Source organism: Triturus cristatus, chromosome 4_2 (assembly GCF_964204655.1).
Source record: "Triturus cristatus chromosome 4_2, aTriCri1.1, whole genome shotgun sequence".
NCBI lineage: Eukaryota > Metazoa > Chordata > Amphibia > Caudata > Salamandridae > Triturus > Triturus cristatus.
In genome coordinates, this window is record NC_140586.1 from 870,208,919 (window position 1) to 870,233,333 (window position 24,415).

The 24,415-nt window shown below is 44.8% G+C and overlaps 1 long non-coding RNA gene across 1 annotated transcript in view; it reads right to left on the reverse strand.

The window, feature by feature from the left end:
- The window catches only part of LOC146835284 (uncharacterized), a 42,653-nt gene extending 24,109 nt beyond the window's left edge, over positions 1–18,544 (reverse strand). Inside the window, exon 1 of the long non-coding RNA XR_014960404.1 lies at positions 18,269–18,544. This is a non-coding gene — a long non-coding RNA (uncharacterized LOC146835284). The remainder of the gene's footprint in view (positions 1–18,268) is intronic.
- Positions 18,545–24,415: the final 5,871 nt, after the last annotated feature.

Genomic DNA, 24,415 nt, shown 5'->3' on the forward strand with positions numbered 1-24,415 from the left:
ATAATCCTCGCCTCCGTGTCCTTAATAGAATTGAAAATTCTTGGCGCGAATGCTAGCTAATTTTTCATTCCTTTTTTTATTTTCAATGAGAAAATCCCGACGTGGGATTTTCTTTTTGAAAACAAAAAAATGCAATGCTCCCCTTACCATAGGATTTTTCTTCCACGGCGAGGGGAGCATTTAGCAGTTTTCACTAACCCCTTACTGCTAGGGTTTTCCTGGCGGGGTCAGGTAGTGAAAAGTGACCTGTAATTCCACCCATCTAAGGGGCATATCAGCAAGGCGGTGCTATGAAATTATCGCCGCTTTTGCGTCCGTTTTCGGGCGGAAAGCGGAGATAATTTCATCGCCTTATCAGCAAAGACATGCTATTGCGTGTTTTGCTGACTTAGCTCCCGTCACAACAACGCTCCGCTTTGTATCTCTAATGAGATGCAAAGTGGGCATTCCGTCCCAAAATAACTGGAGAGATGTCGCTAACCGACATTTCTCCAATTATCAGTGGGCACGCTAACCGCGGTTATCGCTATTTTCCTTACGCCTGCTTTTAGTTTGACTTAGCCATGATATCCAATGGAAGGTGGATATCACGGTTAAGTCTGCCCTGCCCCACCAGCAAGCTATCGCCAAACGTTGTGCGATTATCTGTGGATTTCCAGCGATAATCGCACATTTGGCAGCTTGCGCCTGGAATTTTATAGCTTTTGAGATAATTATCCTCGCGCTAAGCGCGCTTAGCGATAATTATCGCCGGCCCTTGCTGATATGCCCCTAAATTAGGTGTGTTGAATGACAGGTCAGCCTCCGACGGTCTTTACTCCACTGGTTGCCAGAGGGGATTGATTAGGGTAGAGATGAAGTAGCCTCCGCCGTGATTGATTCTAAGGCCCATCAGCAACACATTCAGCAGGGAGACCGCCTTCTTGGCTGTAAGGATACTCTGTTGCGACAGAGTATACTTACCATCAAGAATTAAATTGGGCCTTTAAACGTCATACCAGCATCCATTTTCTGCTTCATCTTCTCTCTAACTACATCTGATGTGCCTGCTATGTATTTCAAATGAATGCACACGTCTTAAATCTAACATAATGCAAATGAAACTAATTAGTGGGAAATGCACTCTTTCACATTATGAAAGATCGGTTAGTTAATATGACCACTTCAGATGGAGGAATTCTATACACTGGCTAATGGTATATCTTCAGGCTCCCCACTTGACCCGCTGCCGCCCAAAATATGGAAGTCCCTCCAGACAGAACTGCTACCCCCGTTGTACACCATCTGCTGCCAGTCATTGGCTACAGCCTTGGTACCCGATAGCTGGAAATTAGCAATAGTGACACCTCTGTTAAAAAAGGCTTCTTTAGACCTGCTATGTCCAGCTAGCTATAGGCCTATCTCGTTGTTACCTTTTCCTATAAAAATTCTAGAGAGGCTGGTCACAAGAACCCTATCCAACTTTTTGGAATCTAACTCATGTCTGGACGCAGTCCAATTCGGATTTAGGCCAGCACATGGGACTGAGACCGCCCTGATCACCGTGCTAGATGATCTGCGAACGCGTGTCGACATGGGTAAGGCAGCTTTTTTAGTGCTGCTGGACATGTCGGCCGCGTTCGACACGGTGGATCATGGTGTCCTTTTGGATCGTCTCCAGAAAGCGGGTGTTGTTGGTTTGGCGCTGGACTGGCTAAAATCATATCTTGATAATAGGCAACAAGCGGTTGCACTACCACCTTTTCGTTCAGCCATACGTCAGGTGAAACAGGGTGTGCCACAGGGGTCTGCAATCAGTCCGATTCTTTTTAATCTTTACCTCCGACCCTTAATCAGTTTGATACAATCTTTCGGCATCTCAGTTATCAACTATGCCGACGATACGCAACTGATCTTCTCCTTTGAGGGTAAGGAGGCGGTTTCGAGGGACACTTTCCATCAGTGTATGTCGGAAACAGCAGAATGGCTTCGGCTTAATTCACTCCAATTTAATGGGGTAAAGACCGAGGTGCTTCATTGCTCCTTGGACCGGCCCTCCCGCCCGTTACCAGAGGATTTCTGGCCCGCTTCCATCATGGGTACTGTGACAGCTGCTGAGTCGGCTCGTAACTTGGGGATCATGTTTGAACCTAGTCTGCAGCTAGACACCTCAGTAAACAAGACCATAGCACCGTGCATGGGCTTACTCCGAGCCCTACATAAAATCTTGGCGTTGCTTCCCTTGGAAGCTCGAGCAGAGGTGGTGCGTAGTACTATACTCAGTAGACTAGACTAATGTAACGCACTGCTTCTGGGGGCTCCTAAGTCTTTGGTGTCTAGGTTGCAGAGGATCCAAAACATGGCAGCCAAACTGGCACTAACCCGACCACGCTCCGCGTCATCTTCAGCAGCTTTATCTGATCTCCATTGGTTGCCTGTCCAGCAGCGTATTCTCTTTAAGGCCGCTTGTATTGTGTTCAGGGCATTGCACGGTCTAGGACCTCTGCCACTCAAAACCTTTTCATTTGGTATCAGGCTGCCAGACCCTTAAGATCCTCCTCGGCTTTTTTGATAAAAGTTCCTAAAATTGCCAGAGTGAGGATGGGTGGACGCGCTTTTGGCTATGCAGCAGCTAAGTTGTGGAACACTCTTCCTTTGCTGCTAAGGAGTAAGCAAGAACTAACCTCCTTTAAAAAAGAGTTGAAGACCTTTCTCTTTTCAAAACCAATGTAGTGCATTAGATCTGATGAATTACTGAAGGTCAAGCGCCAGGATACCCTTGGGGTGGCAGCTGCGCTCAACAAGAATTCAATTCATTCAGTCATTCATTCATGTGTATTTGTGACACCAGAGAGTACCAGAATTGAATCCTAGTTGACGCAGTCCAGAGTAGTGACATGTGGGGCTCATTTATGAGCCCCTGCGTCACTTTTGCGCCACCGGTGCGTCACTTTTTGTGACGCACCAGTGGTGTAAAACATGCGCCATGTTGCGCCATATTTACGAAGTGACGCATCTAGGTAGTTGCGTCACTTCGTAAACCCCTGCGCTACATTATACCTGCGCCAGGTATAATGTATGCAGGGTGGGCGTACCCCCGCAAGAAAGGGTTGTAGGAGTGGCGCAGCGAAATCTATGAGATTTCGCTGCGCCACTTCTAGGACGCCAATGCGTCAAAACCTTACGCCTGCCTCATGGCAGGCATAAGGGTGTCACTGGCCCTTTCACATGGGGCTTGCCCCATGTGAAAGGAACATTGCTGGAGTTGCGTCAGGCATCCGACATAACTCCAGCAATGCGCCACTTTTTGCGCCGACAGATACGTCAGTTATACTGACGTATCTGTCCTTCCTTGCAACATGATGCGTCATATTATAAATATGATGCATCATTGGTGTCGCAAGGAGGGCGCACTGAGAAGTGACGCATCGCTGCTTTAACGCAGCGACGCGCCACTTCTCATAAATGAGGCCCATGTGTATTTATAGTGCTATGGGGTCCCAGCATGTAACAGAAAGCACTGTGAATATGTAAGTCATTCTTTTACAATTGTATTATACTCAGTATAAGACAGGCTGTCGCACAATGATTCAGTGTATATGATGAAACAAGTGATTTGAAAGAATACATATTAGTAAAAGGTAACAAGACTGTACCTAGTGCAGACATTTTTACAAGCCTATTAAAAAGTCACATCCAAAACTCAGCATTCTTACACTACCTCTGAAAAATAATAGATCTTTGTCATCATGAGGCTTCTTGTGACTCCTTAAACGAAAGCACTTTAGACTCCCTCCTTTCACTCTTACTCAGAGGTACCTCCAGCTCTGCATTAATAGGTCGTTTTTACCAGGAAGTATGGGAACTGTTTTTGTAAAATTAAAAACACCGGTCACTTTAGTGTCCATACAAGCTGCCAACTTCAGCTTCTGTTTACATGCAGATGTCCTTTCAGGTGAGTCGAGAGGGTGGCAGGGAAGAGGCCTCCTGGGGCCTTGGGGGAATGGCCCAGGAAAAAACAGAAAGGAGTGAAATTCCTTGATAGCATCAGAGAGATGGCTCAGGGAAGCGGGCACTATGTGGGGGTCTAACGTTTTCATTTACAAATGGATCTAGACAGCTTCCCCGCTTCCTCAGAAGATGAGATGCCAGAAAGAAAGTGTTGAAAAATGCTGGCTCTTTTTTTGAAAAGGGCCGTCACTACCATTAGTGCAGCAGGTGCATTGGAATTGGGCCATTGGTGTGAGGGTGCTGCACCCCAATTATGGATGTGTTACTAGCAGGAAGGAGTATTTTCCTTGTTAACACTGGGGCTCAGATCACCCTTACTGTGCAGGAAACAGGTCCCAGGGAACGGTGGGAGGAGATGTGGTATGTTTCCCTTTGTTTACACAAAGGCGCAGACTGTCTGCTTTGGGCCGAAGGCCTGGGTATGATGGCCCAGTGGGATGGGCAAAGGTGTAGGTATCATTGGTGCTGCTGGCTGCAGTGGCACCAGGCCCAGGAGTATGAGGGACAAACTAAACCCCCCATTATGCCTCTTTAACAATCATTCTCTGCTTGCATTAGGCCTCAGTGCACCCTTGCTGTGGCAGTGTTGCTTTGGGCATCCTACCAATGGACCAAGAGAGGAGGAAATTGAAGCAGAGGAGACACCTTAGCTTTAGGCTTCAGAGAGGTGGCAAAAGGGACAGACGAGACTTTCCACTTTACAAGACAGTAGCTCTCAGCAGTGAGGCAGGTGAAGTGGCACTGGGGCCAAAATTGTGAAGGACCTACTGCATCACAATTATGGCAGCATAACTTTGTAATAGAGGCATAGGGAGAGTATTAAGGCTGAGGGCATTCTTGCTGCAAAGAGACGAGCAACACGCGGGAGCTCATTTATTCTGAAAGGGAAAGAGAGTCTATTTCAAGACTGGAGTGATGGCCAAGACTGGTGGGAAAGAGGCAGAGGGGAGAGTCTGCTACTAAGGGCCGCATCTATCATGAGGGGAGAGGAGTTGGCCTAACGGCTAGGGCTGTTGACCTCGAATCTGGGGAACTGGGTTTGAGTCTTGGCAATGACTCTGAACATCCTGTGATTCTGGGCAAATCACTTAATCTCCCTGGGGCAGATTTACAAGAAAGTGACGCATCTGTACAGAAGCGTCACTTTCCCTGCGCCACCCTTAGAAACCCTTGCGCCACCATAGATGCGCCGTATTTACAATACGGCGCACTATGGCGCAAGGATTGACAGATGCGTCAGAAATTCTGATGCATCTGTTGGCGGAAAAGTCACGCATTGCTGGAGTCCTGTTGCAAGCACGACGCAACTCCAGCAATGCGTGTTGAGGCCTATTCCCACTACACTGCGTCACTACTTACACCTGCTTGAAGCAGGCATAAGGTTTTGACGCAGAGGTGTCCTAAAAGTGGCGCAGTGAAATCTTGTGGGAGTGGTGTTTTCGGTCTAGTTCAGTTTATATATATATATATATATATATATATATATATATATATATATGCTCTTTTATATGTTTCACGCTTAGTGTGAATTATGAGCTGCTAACAAAATACCCCTGGAATGAGCTCATTAACCTCAGCTCTGTCCTTCCCACTCTCTCACTCTCCCTACTCATTCCATAAAGTTTTGGAAGGGGCCTGACTTTAAAACATTTTTTGGGGGTGGGCCCAGAGCAAATAAAGTTTGAATACATCCTTCTGGACCTCTCCGCCGCCTTCGACACCGTCTACCACCACACACTACGCACACGACTGCACGACACAGGGATCCGAGACAAGGCCCTGGACTGGACCTCCTTCTTCCTGAAGACCTGAAACACCCTCCCTCCCATCCTACAACAAACCGAAGACCTGCTAAACTTCAGGAGACAACTCAAGACCTGTCTGTTCGACCAGTAGCAACAGCACCCCCTCCCCCTCCCCCCCTCCCCTCAGCACCTTGAAACCCTTGCGGGTATGTAGTGCGCTTTACAAATTATTTGATTAATTGATAGATTGAATACATTTGCCCTAATCAGTGTTAAATTTCGAGCCGAAAACCAAACCTTTCCAAATTAACTCCCATTCCCAATGCCCACATGACAAAACAAGATGTTTACCCACCAATAATGAACTCAAAAACAAAATACAGCAGTGTAGCTTAAAAACTGAAGGCCAGATTTATCAATGTTTTGGGCCGCACTTGCGCCAAGAAGGCACAAGGACGATGCAAAATCTATGTGAGATTTATCAAGCCACGAATGGCCACTTTTCGTGACCCTGGTGGTTTGATAAATCTAGAGTAACACAAGGCAGCGCAAATTGCCCTGGCCTAGGTTGGCGATCTATGGATGGAGCATGAGTTTTCCACTCATTCAACCATGGATTTTGTCGCATTCCCAGATTTACCACTAGTGGTAGACCTAGGAATGCATCAAAATTCAGCGCCTTCCCAGGTAAGTTGCAACAAAGAAAAACATCTATATTTCTCCTGGTTTTTTCCTCTTTCTATGAGTGGATTCTAAAGTACACTGGAAGCTAGGAAAGGGCAGGAATGAATCATATAATGTTAAATATGGCCCATTCCTGCCCTTCCCATTTCATGCAGCTCAGCATGAAAGAGTGATAAATATTGCCCTAAGCCACAGATTTACTAAGATTTTGGGTCAGGGCTGTGTAATTTTTGTGGTACAGCCCCGAAGCAAAACAATTTTTGGCATGTACTAAGCTTTAAAAGGCCTGGCTTTGCCTTCTTTAAACAATACAAAGAAGCAGAAACAGCGCATGGCGCTGCGTTGCATTACTTGGCGTCAAGAGTTACATGGGTAGAGCTTGGGCGTCCCTATGCATCCACCTGTGTATTTCGGCATCCCATGCATCACAGAAGCTGCTGCAGTCCTGACCCCCTCCTCCATATATTCTCGACGTACTCACCACGGGGCATATTAGCAAGGGTTGGTGATATATTTATCGCCACTTTAGCGTCCGTTTTCGGGCGATAAGCGGCGATAATTATATCGCATATCATCAAGGACACGCTAGCGCGTGTTTCTTTGATGTAGACCCGTTTTATCAGAGCCTCGCCTCGCATCGCTAATGAGATGCAAAGAAGGCGTGGCTGTGAAAACAACACATAAAAATATCGCGAAGGCAGCTTCGCGATATTAACAAGGAGGTGCAGCGATAAAACAAATTGCGCTACCTCGGCCTTAACGCTGGAATTTAACGTCTGTTAAATTCCAGACTAAGGCATACTAATAATGGTAGGTGGATTATGCTGATACGACCAAAGAGTCGTATCTGCAATGTTATCGCTGTTTTCCATGGAACATTGCTGGAAAACCAGCGATGTTCCATGGTTAACACCGCTATCGCTGAAATATTATCGCCATAGCGCTATATATTGTTAATATAGTGTTATCATGGTGATAATTTTCAGCGATAGCCGGCGATAATATGTCTAACGCTATGTGGGGCCAGCGATAATTATCGCTGGCCCTTGTTAAGATGCCCCCATTTCTGCTCCTTAGGTGTGTCTTGACCTGAAGTTTTTGAATATATGTTCATAGCTGGAACTGTGTGACCCACCTTGACTGAGTTGTTGTTTTTAGCCCAAGTCTCAGAACACTGTTTCACATTGTTGACTACAAAAGCCAGTTTTGGATGAAGATATCACATATGAGGCGTACTCGTCGAGTACATTTTAAGAGCAGTTTTATCTAATAGGGCAATGCTATAATCCTGGGTGTATTTTTGCTAATAATAGATTTAAGGTAAGCGAGGTGAGCCGTGTTCACGTTATGTTCTTGTATATCATCTGCCATCCATTGCTGCTAGTGATATAAGCATTTATGACACTTATATTCTAGGCCTAGCCATGGGATACACATTCCACCCTTGGCACTCTGAGTGAAATACAGTGGAAGCAGGTTAGAGAAGATGCAGAAGCAGCTAAAGTGTGATGTTGTTTTTAGAGCATTCAAGTAAACAAAATGGGGTCATTTCCAAAGCTTTGAGCCATATTTATGAGCCCTGTTATGACAGACTAGCACCATGTAACATGGTCTAAGTGTGAAGCAACTCAAAAAACAGATTTATAAAGCCACACAAGGCCAACTTGCGTGGCCCTGAGTGGTTTTCTAAATCTGGAGTAACACAGTGCAAATTGCTGCTTTGCATTTCTCTACCCTGGGAAGGTGTTCCATGGGCTTTGCATGGATTTTCCAATGCAGCTCCCTTGGTTTTCAACGCATTTCCAGATTTACTAGAACTGGTATACCTGGGGATGCGCCAAAAAGACACCTTCCCAACGGAGGCATAACAAGGAGAAATAGCTTTATTTCTCCTCTTTACTTCCGCTTTCTATGTGTGCTGCAAGAAAGAAGAATATGCCCCACAGGATTGTTTTTGTGCAGGAAGGTGTACCTTCCTACACAAAAACAATCCTACATGCAACCCAGGTAAGCTTGCACCATGGTGCAAGGGTGCCTGCGTTGGCAGTAGGCAGTGCATTGTGCACCAGGGCATGGGAAAGAACAGGAATGCGCCGTATTGCATTAAATATAGTGCATTCCGGCTCTTTCCCTGTGATGCAACGCAGCAGGGTGACTCGCCGCACTGCGCCACAATCTGGTAAATATGTCCCTTATTTCATTGCATGGGCAAAAACATTACTTTCTGATCGTATTAAAGTGTCACTCAAAATGCCACACGTCACTAAAATGTCACACATCAGCATACAGAAAACACAGAAATGTCACAGATAAGCAATCTGACAAGCATCAGAGACTTGCAGCTACAGCACAAAGAATTGTGGGTACCCAATGACCTACTTAGGTCCCGCCTCTTCCGCTGCTGATTCCTACGTCTCTGTCAGGAAGAACCACAACATAAGGCAGAAATATTGGGACATATTTACAAGGAAGTGGTGGAGCGCAGCATTAGCCACCTTGGCTTAACGCCGTGCTCCACCACTTCCAGAACACAGGGCTGCACCATATTTACAAGGATACGGTGCAGCCCTGAATTTCCTTCTCCGCTGGCGCTGATTTTACCTGCCTAGCGTCAACACAGACACCCTTGCACCATAGTGCAAGGGTGCCTGCGTTGTAAGGGAAGATTTTTTATGTGCAGGAAGGTGTCCCTTTCTGCACATAAACAATCTTTAATGGCATTTTGAAACTTCTGTATGCTGCTTAATGCAGCACACATAGGAGTTGCAAAACGTAATTTATTTTATTGATGGTTTATGCGCTGGAAGGGTCACCTTTTGCTATTTCTATGTGTCCTGCACAATGCACCACGCACACATAGAAACAACAAAAACAAGTAGAAATGAAACATTTCTCCTGGTTTTGCCTGTTTAAGACCAAGTTTTCCCTGGTCTTAATTTAGGCACTGCCTCGTATTTACGCTGCCCTTTTAAATATGGGGCAGTGTCAAGATCAATGGGTGTTGTGGTGGAATGCCCACCGCAACACCCACTGCCCACCCCTTTCATCCTAAGTATAGCGTGAAAGAGGGCCTTATTCATAAGAAAGCGTTATGCCACGTTAAGTGGCTTAATGCTGCCTTGTGAATAAGGCAAAGCTCCTATCGCCACATCAACGTCAGAAAATGTGACGTTCCCCTGGCGATAGGGGCTTGTAAGTTAGCCCCATTGTTTATTCATGAAGCAAAATGGGAGCCCGCAACACTAAGGAGCATATTATCAAGAAACGGCGTAAAAATTATCGCCACTTTAGCAGCAGAAAACTGCCGCTAAAGCGGCGATAATGGGCTTGATAATATGCCGCAGGGAATTCCCATAGAAGCCCATGTTCTGGTGTCAACATGGACTTTTATTAGAATTCTCAAGGGCATATTATCAAGCCCATTATCGCTGCTTCAGCGGCAGTTTTCTGCCGATTAAGCGGCGATAATTTTAACGCCGTGCTTGATAATATGCCCCCAGATTCCTCTTCAGGTGATATCCAACGGAATCCTTCAGAAGAAACCGTTACGTGGAACAGACGGAGAAACCAGATCCCATAACATAGAACACAGAAATAAGTTAAACAGTATTTAGGTAAGTATAACTGAAGCATGTGACAGTAAAGCACATCCACATATACAGTGTATCATTATCATTGGAGCATATAGCTTATCTATGCAGTACCAAAAAACCAAAGGGCATATCAGCAAGGAGGCGATATAAAATTATCGCCGCTTTTGCGTCCGTTTTCGGAAAAAAAGCGGCGATATTTTTCTCGCCTTATCAGCAAGGTCACGCTATTGCGTGAATCCTTGCATTAGCTCCCTTTCCCGTGGCTCCCACCTTTACATCTCTAATGAGATGCAAAGTGGGTATCCGTCCCAAAATAACTGGAGGAATGTCGCTAACCGACATTTCTCCAATTATCAATGGGCACGCTAACAAGCATAGCGATAAGAAAAGTAGCGCTAACCTTGGTAATCGCTACTTTCCTTACGCCTGCTTTTAGTTTGACTTAGCCATTATATCCAATGTAAGGTGGATATCATGGCTAAGTCTGTCCTGCCCTATCAAAAAGCTATCGCCAAACTTTGTGAGATTATCGCTGGATTTCCAGCGATAATCTCCCATTTGGCAGTTAGCGCTTGGAATTTTATCGCTTTTGAGATAAGTGTTGCTGATAGCACGCTATCTCAACGATAAAATTCCACGTTAGCCCGCGATAATTATCCTAGTGCTAAGTGCGCTTAGCGATGATTATCGCCGGTCCTTGATGATATGCCCCCAAATTAGTGCAAATAAAAATTCTTAAAACTTTGAGCCATGAACACATCATGACGAGGTCTGGAACTACCCTGCAAGCGCCCCTTTCCAAACATAATCCCTAGGGATAATTGTTTTCCCCAAACATAAACGGACATACTCCCCACTCAAAGAGAACAAAATGCAGAACATTGTAATATTCTATGAAAACACCAAAGCCTCCGACACTCAGATCCCCAGCCAACCCCACAACGGCATTCCTTTCCCACCATTATCTTTAACCGTACTCGAGATCATTTCGTTATGCCCAACCAAAATCACAACTTATACTCTAACCTGATCCATATCACCTCTCATCCTCTAGGTAAAACTGAGCACAAACTTGCCAGTTCCACCCTTGCTTGGATGCTGCACAACTGCCGCTCTGCAGTCAAACACTGCCTCAAGACAGTGTTTGACTCTCAGACACGACCATCGAACACAACATTGACATTTTGGTCCTCACTGAAACCTGGCTGAACGATACTACAAACAGTGGGGCATATCAACAACAACCGGTGATAATTATCGCTGAGCGCACTTAGCGCTCGGATAATTATCGCCGGCTAGCGCCGATTTTTATCGCTGAGATAGCGTGCTATTAGCAGCGCTTATCTCCTCAGCGATAAAAATCCTAGCGCTAACTGGCTAACGTGAGATTATCGCTGGAAACCCAGCGATAATCTCACGTTAGCTAGTTGATAGGGACTCACAAACTTAGCCATGATATCCTCCCTCCATAGGCTATCATGACTAAGTCAGTCCTGAAGCAGGCGTAAGGAAAGTAGCGATAACAGGGGTTATCGCTACTTTTCTTGCCGCTATGCTTCATAGCGTTAGGCTTGCTGATAGGAGAAATGTCGCTTAGCGACATTTCTCCTGTCATGCCAGGTCAGGAACGCCCACTTTGCATCTGATTAGAAATGCAAAGCTGGGCGTTAGGAATCCTGATGCTAAAGCAAGGTTTCACGCATTAGCGTGACCTTGCTGATTAGGCGATAAAATTATCGCCGCTTTTCGGCCGAAATCGGACGCAAAAGCGGTGATCATTTTTTATCGCCTGCTTGTTGATGTGCCCCAGTGTACTTCTGCTCCTGCTGCCCCCCCACTCCAGTCTTAGAAACAACTCAGAAGGCAGACAAGGTGAGAGCCTAGTGGTCATCTACCGAACTGTTTGAGCAGTAAGCTGCTCCGCAATAGCCACTTTCAATCGTTCCAGAGTTTATCGCTGGAAATCATCTCTCAAGATAACTATAGCCTTAGGTAGAACATACCTAAGGCTAGAGGTACCAGTTCCCCAGTCAAAACAGCACTTTGATCGAAGAGTGCATTGAATTCTTCACAGCATAATTTGTGAGTTCTGACAACATTATCTTTCTCAGTTACATCACCTTCAATGGGGTTCCAAAGGAAAGAAACGGCTCGTCAACTTTGTTGCTCTCCTAGAAGACAGCAACCTCCTTCAACACTGCCACAAATGTGCATCCTGCAAATGCACCATTCTCAATCTAATAATCTCCAGAACACCTCACCTTTCGACCAGTGACCCCTTTCCGGTTGATTGATCAGATCACCTACAGATCCCCTCTCAGTGTCTCTCTCTAACAAGAAAACCCTGGGACAACCAAAGAAAGAAAACATCTGGTTCAAAGACACAAGTAACATCAATATTGAAACATTTAACCCTATCAAAGCTCTCCTCAATAGCTCCTCAACTCAACATCAATGAGTCCACGGAAAATTCCAACTATTGCTTGGACTCCTTGATTGGGTAATTCACACCTGTCATGAGCAAATACAGGTGACCCAAAAACTCTTGTCCCTGGTACTCAAAAGCGCTCCTCAAAGAAATGAAATATATCAGAAAGTTGGAGAAATTCTAGCGACAAGCACCACCCCCCGCCTCCCCCCATTAGGTCTAACAAAGCTTCGGGCTATGAGACAAAACTACAAAGACCACATCTTAAAGCCAAGGCATCACATATCACATTCCTCCTGAGTATGGCCATGAACAGACCAAAAAAGTATTTGAGGTAATTATTCCAGCCAACAACCCTCCCTCAAAACCCCATTGAAGACATCTGAGATCCTATGCAATAACTTTGTAGAGTTCTTCGACAAAAAAGTAAAGACATGAACCTCTCCCTACCAGTCAAACTCGACAACATAGATGAGGAGAAACTGTCTTGCAAGGCACTGCAGATCTACTACCAACCCTATCCAAGCTGGAACCCTATAACCATCTCTTTGATGCCATTTCAGGCACCACCAGCAAATCCACAGATAAACTGCTTCTCCCCATCTAGACAACCTTAGTTAACCCATCCCTGGATCAGGGCTCATTCCCAGACTGTCTAAAAAGGGGTGAAAGATCTCCTGTCCTAAAGAAAACAAGCACTGGACACTTGTCATAGCACCTGACAACTTTAGCAACTTCTGCCCAGTATACACCCTGCCTCTTCTAGGCATCCAGGCCAACAACCTCCTTGATTCCCTTCAATCCGGATTCCATCAGGGCCACAGCACTGAGACTGTAATTCTGCAGATTGTTGAAGACGCCCACCACATCATCAATACTGGAAACTCCTGTGCACGTGTGCTCCTCAACCTCTCCTCTTTCTACACTTCACACAGTCAACCACCAGAATTTGTTAGACACCCAGACGTGATGAATAGGGATTGATGGTGTTATCCTTAAGTGGTTCACCTAATACCTAACAAACCACACCCAAATAATATAAATTGGGAAAACCATCTCAGATCCAGTCAGGCTGTAGCAAGGTATCCCACAAGGTTCCATCCCCTCCCCAATTCTTTTCAACCTCTACTTCGAACCACTCTGCTCCCCGATCACTGTTTTGTTGCTGGAGTTAGGAGAAAAAGAGAAAACAGGATTAGTGTTTCCTCCAGGGACTTCCTACTCCCCCAGCAGGGCAGGGAAACTCTTTCGGGTCCTCAAGCATAGTCACCCCTGGCGTTGTCTGATCAATTGATTACCGCGTAGTCACACATGAGCCTGTGGATTATCTTAGGGCATGCCAGGGTCCATATCTTATTCTTCACTAGTACCAGATGGTTTCTGGAAAACAGAAGAACATCTTTAAACAGGACAGGAGCATCCAGATGTCCTGACATCTCTAAGTGTGTGCATCCCTGGAATACAAACCACACACTATGGAGTCCACGGTGATGCATGTCTCAGGGCCCCAAGCTCCATGCATAGGGCCCTCAGCAGGTAGGACGTCTTGTCTGTGGTGCATCCTCTGGCATTGACTGTCTCTAAAAACCTGTCTCTAAAAACTCTAACTCCTGGATATTTACCGTTTGGTGCTATGGAGAAACAAATTAACAGAATCAAGCCAGACTAGGACTCATCAAATAGTCGAGGCACAAACTACAAACCCTATGACAGTCTACACCAGAGGTAGGGTCAACCACAGGAGTTCCAAATAGCACTAACCAACCAGGCACCATAGGCACCATCTTGGTTGCATTAAAACTGTGCCTGGGATGTAACCTGGGACAACTAAAGGTAACAGATAAAATAGCAGGAAGGTGTGAAAATAATTCATGCATTTGCTCTAATTACAAGTCAGCTAGAGCAGAATTACTACATGGACTCCACTCCAACTGAGGGGCATATTTAAAATGAAGTTACAGAGTGTGGCGTTAGCCTTCCTAGCTTAATGCCGCACTCTGCCACTTCAGAAATGCAGGGCTAAAACCATCTTTACAAAAATATGGTGTAGTCCTGCGTTTTCCCCTGCTGTGGCGCTAAACTTAGCAGCCTAGCGCCAACTCAAGCACCCTTGCACTATAGTGCAAGGGTGTCTGCGTTGAGGGGAAGATTGTTTATGTGCAGAAATGCCGTTTTGTAACTTCTACGTGTGCTGCTTAATGCAGCACACATCGAAGTTGCAAAACAGCATTTTTAAAATTATTTTTTATGTGCAGGAATGGAACCTTCCTGCACATAAACAATCATGGGCAATTTGCAATTTGCTGTTTCTCGGTGTACTGCACAACGCAGCACAGCACAAGCAAGGAGAAATAAAGCATTTCTCCTTGTTGCGCCTGTTAAGGACAAGGTTTTCCCTGGTCTTGATTTTGGCACTGCCTCCTATTTAAGCTGCCCTTGTAAATAGAGGGCATCGTTAAAATCGATGGGTGTTGCGGTGGAACGCCCACCACAACACTCATTACCTTCCGCTTTCACGCTAAATACAGCATGAAAGGGTGCCCTATTTACAAGGCAGCGTTAAGCTACGTTAAGTATCTTAACGCTGCCTTGTAAATAGGGCAAGGCCCCTATTGCCACTACAACGTCACTGAAAGTCGCATTGTGGTGGCGATAGGGGCTTGTAAATATTGCCCAGAGTACAAGAGAACAGATTTTTCCACACCCAGGTTTTCTGTATAGGAGAGAACCTGACCCAATTTTTCCATTTGGTAAAACCAGCCAGAAGAATTAAGTGGCGCTTTGGCTGCAGCAGGTGCCAAGCCTCATTACACTTTTTTCTAACAGGGGCATACAATGCCTCCTTTGCCAAAAAATAATTTCCCCTTAGATCCACTACTACCCCCACCTAGAGTTCCAGACATACATTAACCACTTGCGCAAACAGATGGTAAACATATGCATAAAATCCCTCCGAACTGAGAATTCTTTGTGTGTTTACAACCAGAAAAATTGGTCTAACGTGGTAATTTTTGTAATTACCTGATACTGGACCAGATTTGCAGCACATGAGTGTACCGTGCTCTCAGTGTACGTAACTCATTATTAGGGCCATAGAGGATGTAATGAACAAATTCCTCCAAAACCTCTCCTATATTGCGTATTCCGCCTTTTCATGGCCTATGTTTCTGTGCATTATCTCCTGTATTGCTTGCCCTTTCCATGTATTCAATTGCTCCCCGTGTTTTATTGCTGACATGTCGCTTGCTGATTTTGGTACTGTACTGTTTATTGTATATAGCTCTGTCTTTTATCCTACTGTAGTCAATTCCCTAACCCCATCCTTGTATTTTGCCTATGCCTATACTGTACGCAACGTGTTTATCCCTGTAAAGCGCTCTGATACCCTAACGGATCATGTTCGCGCTATATAAAACCTCAAATAAATAAATAAAAATAAGTAAATTAAATAAATGTAACGGAGCAACTTTTATCAGTAATTTATGCAACATCTTACCTCAGGCTGCCCAGTAGTAAACACTGGGAGTGGGAGAGGTCCCAAACCCTATAATCAAATGTTTCAAGTAGCTCATTCCCAACACCTCCAAACTGAGGGCCTCATTTATGCGGTTTTGCTCAGGGCAGCGCCGCAAGGAATCTTGCGGCGCTGCCCTGTGTCAAAATAAAAGGGCAAGAACGCACTGTATCAATAAGATACGGAGCATTCCTGTCCTTTTCCCCTGCAGTGGTGCACAATGGGCTGCCATGCACCAACCCAGACACGCTTGCACCACGGTGCAAGGGTGCCTGTGTAACAGCGCGGATTGATTTTGTGCAGGAAGGCACACCTTCCTGCACAAAATTGATCACTTCAGGGGATTTCCTCTTTTTATGTGTGCTGCAAAATGCAGAACACATAGAAAAAGGGAAAAACAAGGGGGAATTAAAACATTTCTCCTTGTTCCGCCGCCCTAACACCACCTTTGGGGTGGCGTTAGATCTTGATGCATTCCCAGGTTTCTGATGCCTCGTAAATCTGGGAATGCTTCAGGTTCCATGGGTGTTGCGTCGGAACACCCACAGCATCACCCATGGAGCACCCCTTTGACTCTGTGTTCTGAGTCAAAGTGACACAACCGGCGATAATTATCGCTAAGCGCACTTAGCGCTAGGATAATTATCGCCGGTAACGAGGATTTTTATCGCTGAGATAGCGTGCTATTAGCAACGCTTATCTCCTCAGCGATAAAAATCCTCACGCTAACTGCCTACCGTGAGATTATCGCTGGAAACCCAGCGATAATCTCACGTAGTGTGGCGTTAGCTTGCTGATAGGGACTCACAAACTTAGCCATGATATCCACCCTCCTTAGGATATCATGGCTAAGTCAGTCCTGAAGCAGGCGTAAGGAAAGTAGCGATAACAGGGGTTATCGCTACTTTTCCTGACGCTATGCTTCATAGCGTGGGGCTTGATGATAGGAGAAATGTCGCTTAGCGACACTTCTCCTGTCATGTCAGGTCAGGAACGCCCACTTTGCATCTCATTAGAGATGCAAAGCTGGGCGTAAAGAATCCCCACGCTAAAGCAAGGTTTCACGCGTTAGCGTGGCCCTGCTAATTAGGCGATAAAATTATCGCCACTTTTCGTCCGAAAACAGCCGCAAAAGCAGCGATAATTTTTTATCGCTTGCTTGTAAATATGCCCCCTGGTGCTCTTAGAGCGAGAAAGCAGAGAAAGCAAAAGACATAATTGATGGACGGAATGAAGAACAAATCAAAACATTCACCGCCAGTAAAGTAAATAGATCTGGGTTAAATCCATCATTCTTTTGCTCACCATGCCAGCCCAGTTTAGACCTGGTCACATGCAAACCAGTCTTGACCCTGTGCCTCATGATCCAGGTTCGAGAGACTGCGTCCGCTCACCCTATCACTTCTGCAGCACAAAGAATTGTGGGTTTCAGAAACATGCTATGATCCTGTCGCCGAGCACCAGTCACCATTACTAGAATATAGCAGGAATCACGCTTATATTTCTTCCTTTCCAAATTCATAATACAGACGATTAACAACAGATACACAATCCCTTTTTTAAACAGAGAATTTGGTCGGAAAAGACCATCAAAAATTAACATATTTCTCCAAGCTCTCATTCACCACACGAAGTGCAAATGAAAACAGGGTTATATGCGGACATTTACAAAGATTACAACGAGCCCTGTTACTGACAGATGGAAACAAATTGTAATCTACTTCATTGATGGGCTGACGCCATTAACAATTTTATGAACGTCAAATATTAGCGAGAGAAAAATATGGACATCCAATAATGTATATTTAAAATAAATCTGTAGATTCATTTGAGAATGAAGGACCAGGATGATCAAAAGTGGCATTAAAGTGAAAAGGACCATGGGTATGTAAATATTGTACAGAGGATTGTGGGTAACCGGATATCCTGTTCCACCTTGTCAACGGCCGGCTGTTATTCGGTACCTCGAGCCTCAGACATGGGCAAAAGTGACGCAAACCAACACGTGGCCGCTAAGGCAAGACTTCAAAACAGTGTGACAGGCCAGCGGAAGAACAATGAATGAGGGCTCCCCCTCAAAAAGCCTCCAAATCTGCGAGACGCCCAGGGCAAAGCGCCACACATTAAATGAAAATTAAGCCATGGGCTAAAGGACGCTCAGCGCTGTGACCGATAAATGAACCAGCACCCGCACGCATAGTAGTGCAGTGCGGCACGCATAGTAGTGCAGTGCGGCCCCTGGAGAAGAAGACTGCTAGCGCAAGTCATCTAAGGGAGACAAGAATAAATAAATAATGGAGCAACAAAACCTTACCTCTTGACTTTGCTAAGCATTGTTCTGCAGTGCAGAGAGAAAAGAACAGGCTGTCTGGTGACGTACTTCACCCTTTATGCATGCTGGGTAATCTGCGCCATATTGGGGGAAGTATTTTGACCTCAGGTAGGCGATAGGTTCTGTGGAGCAGGTGGACTTATGTGTAATGAATGGGACGGTGTTGTAAATAAGGTTACCGGCACATAGGTGAAGTAATTATGGATCTTTATTATTCCATAAATAAGGGCCCGCGGGACCAACAGGGCAGTGCGCGCACCAGCCACGGAAGAATGAGCCTGTGACCTTGCGGCACTGACGTCATATAAATATGGCTCTGAACATTCGAAGCCGGTGACAGAGTGGTACACCAACACAAACAAAGGACTTCACTGGAAGTCAAACTCGCTGATTTACTACAATACATCCTCAACATCTCCCTTTCCCAACAACAACAACAATTCAATACAGCTCAAAGTCATCATAACGTTTGGGTGGTTTGATTGTTCTTCTAGGTCTCTCCTGGAACCTGGTTCCTTGACCTTCCACTTGTTTCTTGGGCTCAGTATGCGCTATCTTGCTCCCGCATTTTTGGTTAGTGTCATATTCTTGTTCTGAGCTCAGTCTTGTTTGCCTGGTGGCATAAGCAGAGTCCTTGTCGGGGTTGTCTTCCCCTGACGCACCACCGGTTGCAGGTTCCTCGTGACTTCCATTCCACCCTTCCTCAGTTCCACTCATGCTGTGCCTAGCAGAGGCACTCTCTTCCCAATGCAATACGCTGTCCTCAGCATCTTGCTTGTTTCTTCCTTCCATGATGATTCTTTCTTGTCCTTTTTTAAGTTTTACTACATCATCCTTGCTTCGCCATCCTGTACGTTCTAAACAAACAGCTCCCTTGGATGCCTGTTGAACTAGAATGGGTTCACTGAACACTGACTCCCCCTTCGCCACCTTGTAGGGTTTTTTAACTATCACCCAATCTCCTTTGTCAATGTCTTTTGTTTTTGCTTTATTCGTTGCATCCGTATATGCCTTAGACTTTTCTTGCTTTGAGATAATTCTCAGTCTGATATTTGTTACTGTGTCGTTTATTTTCTCGACTCTCTCGTTTCCTTCATACCACTTGTCATACTTCGGCGTGATCTTACTAGTACACTCTCTTCCTCTCATCAGAAAGAATGGCGTATGTTGGGTGGTTTCATTTGGAGTAGTGTTGTACGTGTCTATTTTTTCACACATGTAGGTTTTCACATTCATGTTTGACGCAATTGCCAGTTGGATTCCTTCCTTAATGAACCTGTTCATTCTCTCCACCTGACCATTACTCTTCGGGCTGTAGAGAGGTGTTTTTCCTGCACAATCCCTAAGTGATCAAGGAAATCCATCATTTGCTGCGACACCAATTGAGTTCCGTTATCTGACACTATGATTTTGGGCTGTCCCTCAATGGAAAATATTTTTCTCAGGAATTTTATGACACATTCCGTTGTTATGCTTCGTGTGAATTTGTAATGCACCCATTTCGAGTAGTAGTCTGACAGCACCATTATATATCGGCAGTCGTCTTGCAATAGGTGGAAAGGTCCAGCAAAGTCTATAGCTATTTTTGCCCATGGTCCTCTGGGTATTTCAACCATCTGCAGTTGCCCTTTGCGCAACTTCCAGTATTTGTCAGCTTTTAAGCATTGTTCACACTTCTCCACGTACCCGTTCACCTCACTGGTCATACCTGGCCACCAATAATATTGTCTCAATATGTTTCTCGTAGCCGTGCTACCTGGGTGACCCTTGTGTGCAATCTTGATTAATTTTTGTCTCAACCTTGCGGGAGGCACAAACAGGTCGCATCTCTTCAAGAATCCATTTTCGATCGATAGTTCATCGCTTACTTGCTGGTAGCTTCTCAGTTCATTTGCAAGGTTTCTTACTGGGGGCCAAGATGACGTCAGATGCTCCATGACCTTCCTTATCAGGTTGTCTTCTTTTACACTCTCCAACCATTCTTCTCCTGTAATCGATCCGTCGCACATCACAGTTGCATCAATTAATGCCCCCACACATTCCATATCCGCCAGTGAATCTTCATCCTCAATGTACATTGGCAGTCTCGACAAACAATCCGCCCTGCAGTTTTTACCTCCTTTTATGTGTCTTATGCTGAAGTTGTACTCCTGCATCCTTGACAATAATCTTATTAATCTCGAACTTGCATTGCCGTTACCACGTCCTGTCCCATCCAACATGTACGTTAATGGTTTGTGATCCGTGAAAATCTCAAAAGCTTTGCCCCACAAATAATATTTCAACTTTTGCACCGCCCACACACAGGAAAGTGTCTATCGTTCTATTGTGCTGTAATGTTTTTCTGCCTCATTCAATGTTCTTGATATAAAGGCGACAGTATTCTCCGTTTTGCCTTCCATTTGACAGAACACCGCTCCTATTCCTATCGCACTGGCATCCACAGTGATGATATTCTTCAAACTGGGGTTGTATGGTTTCAGGGCTGGTGCGTTAGCTATGTCATTCTTTATTTTTTCAAAAGCATCCTTTTCTTCTTTCTTCCACTGGTATCTAACGTTTTTTCTCAACAATTGCCTTAACGGTTCTGCTTTACTTGCATACCCTTCTATGAACTTCGAATAGTATTCGCTGAGGCCCAAAAACGACTTTAAGGCATCCTTATTTCCTGGTTCAGGTGCTTCCCTGATTGCCCTTACCAAGTCATCCTTAGGTGTTACTCCCTTTGAAGTTAGGGTTTGACCCAGGTACTCAATTTTTTCCTTCATGAATTTACATTTTTCTTTTGAAACTGTCATGCCTTTATCTCTTAACCCCTTCCATGCTGCGCAAATTCCGCCGCTGTGCTGACGGAATCTTGCGCGGGCGTGGTCATGACGGAACGGTTCCGTCATGAGCACAGCTCAACCGTGGCTCATGACGGAACCGTTCCGTCATGAGCACCGAAGGGGTTAATGTCACCATTACTTTGCTCAGTAAGTCTAGATGTTCTCTCCTCTCTTTTGTATGTATCAATATATCGTCCTGGAATGCTTCTACCCCAGTCATGTTTCCAAACAGTAAATCCATTAGCTTTTGAAAAACACCAGATGATGATGCCAGACCAAAAGGTAGCCGCACATACCTATATGCTCCAAAAGGAGTAATGAATGTTGTCAATTTTTTGGACTCTTCTGTTAGGCATACCTGGTGGTACGCAGATTTCAAGTCTATTAGAGTGAAGTATTTAGACCCTGCAGTTGACGTTAGTATCTCTTGTATTTTAGGAAGGGGATGGCAGTTCACCAGAATGTTTTTATTTAAAGACCTGAGGTCTACACACAGACGTATATCTCCAGTAGTCTTTTTTTTTTAAACTACAATTGCAGATACCCATTCTGAGGCGTCAGCCTCCTCGATTACACCTTCTTTTTCGAGTTTACACAACACTTCTTTTAATTCATTTCTCACTGAGAGTGGTACAGATCGTACTTTATGCTTAACAGGTATTGCCCCTTCTTTCATCTTTATCTCATGTACAAATCCCTTTACACATCCAATACCACCCTTGAAAATATCACTAAATTCTTCAAGTATGCAGTTTCGGCCCATTGTTCCTTCCTCTACATGTACTTCATTTACTACCTGCAATAAGTCTTCTCTAAACATTAATGGTTCTTCTGCACCTGGTACCAGGATTACGCCTAGTTTGGCTAGGTCCCTCCATCCCACCAGGTTCCTACCTCGCTTTGCTACATATACCTTAGTAATGACACTCCTGCCTTTGAACGTGAGTTTATCTTCGAAATAACCCACCATGTCAATGTTCTGCCCCCCAAATGCCTTCGGGTTAACATCCGTCACTTCCAATTTAACATTTGACCACTTGTCCTCAAATACTTTGTCTGACATCAATGTTATGGGTGACCCTGAATCAGCTGTGAATGCTAACTCTACCTCACCAATAAGTGTGTTTCCTATGGGACCCTTAATCCTCCCATCAACACTATCTATGGACAGCACAATGTTCGCACACATTTCCTGTTCTGCTTCACTTAATGCACTTATTCTCATTCCTTCTACACTTCGTTTTGTTTTACATAACGATGAGTAATGACCCATTTTTTTACATTTCACAAACTTCTTACTTAGTGCTGGACACGTCTTGCAGTCAGCTAAATGATCCTGTGATCCACATCTGAAGCAACACCAATTTTTTACTCCTACTTTTTTACCACCCCAACTCTTCTCAATACCTCTTGGCTCTACTTTTTTTTTGTCCTGTAAATAAAAGACGTTAGAGTTACTACTGGTAGTTGCTAACTCTTTTGTTGATATTAGAGACCGTTCTATTCCCTTGGCAATATCCGTCACTTCCTCTAGCATCGGATTCCTGCACGTTAACAACCTCTCTTGTACCTTTTTAGAATAACAGTAAAATACTACCTGATCTCTTATATAGATATCGACCATGTCTTCATATTCACAATCTTTTGCTAGTACTCTTAAACATGCTATATACTCCTCAACAGTCTCTCCCTCTTCTTGCTTCCTCAGCGCAAATTTGTGCCTGCCCACCATTATGTTACTTTCCTCTGAAAATTGTTTCTCCAGTCTCTTTATGGCTTCCTGGTATTCGCTTAGTGGTATGAATACCCCTGGCGGGCTTTCATATTCCGGTAGGCTATCGAAAATTTCTTGACCAGTTTTACCCAAGAGTCCGAATAAAAGCGCCTTCTTCCTCTCAGCATCATACTTCTTTCCATCAATTGACACTATGTAATTCTCAAATGCCCTTAACCAGCTCTTCCATTTCATTATTGGCTTCCCTGGTTCTTCCAGAAATAATGGTGGTACACATATATTGTTACTTTGCGCCATTTTCCTTTTATTTTTAATTTTTTTTCCTAGCTGATTATGCTTATGGTTGTACTTTCTTTTTGTTTCCTTTTTATTTCCTCCTCTATTTTCATGTACTGTTACTTTCATTTGGCTGCGCTTCAAACTTATTTAATATTTATTTATTTTCCTTCATTATTTCTTAATTGCCTCGTTTGACCTTGCCTCATCGATCAGTAACAAGCTCAGAGTGCGACCAACCTTTGAATCATTTATTACAAGCTCATGCGGTCGCAATGCATAAGATTTCAACAGTCATTGGTTTCTAGTGAAGTGCGCGCCGCTATTTCCGTTTTTATTTCCTTTGTTCATCTTATCCTTCACAACACGCTGCTATTCTTACTTTAGCCACTCGTGCGTTTATTCCTCACAGGCTTTCTTTGCACCCAAAATAGCGCCTGCTCGCAGCGTTGGTGTGACGTGTCCGGTGTTGCTCCAATCCACTTCCAGAGCAAGCCCTACATCACACCGTCCTTCGACACGCTCGTCCCGTCAACTTTCCTCACAGACAGTCCACGTGTTGCATCCTCTCACAGTGCGCACTTACGTTTTGCCGTCGATCGTTGCGCTCAGCATAAATGTAAGTTGCTTCTTGTTCTATGTGCCTGTTATCTGGTGAAACTGTCTTCTTTGGGTTTTTTCTTTTTTTTTCTCGAAATATCTCCTCAGAATCACTTGCCCGCGAGCCCTTAAAGGATCCCGTTCCTCGTCGCCATTGTTGTAAATAAGGTTACCGGCACATAGGTGAAGTAATTATGGATCTTTATTATTCCATAAATAAGGGCCCGCGGGACCAACAGGGCAGTGCGCGCACCAGCCACGGCCGAATGAGCCTGTGACACGGTGCGGCACTGACGTCATATAAATATGGCTCTGAACATTCGAAGCCGGTGACAGAGTGGTACACCAACACAAACAAAGGACTTCACTGGAAGTCAAACTCGCTGATTTACTACAATACATCCTCAACAGACGGGAACACAGATGAGGAGGTATTGCATGTAGTTGTTTCCCTGAAGGGACTCTGAGGCCTCCGCTTGCGAGCCCCACCATCTGAGTAGAACTCAACCTTTACAACGAGGAAGACCCCATTTAGAGGTATATATACTAAGATTTTGCGCTGTGTTTGAGTCCCAATAGTGACGCGAATCAATGTGAAATCTGTTTTCCCCTAGTTGCATTACCCATGTGCCACGCAAGGGGTCAAAGGGGCAATGGAACTAGATAGTAAGATTTATAACGTGACCTTGA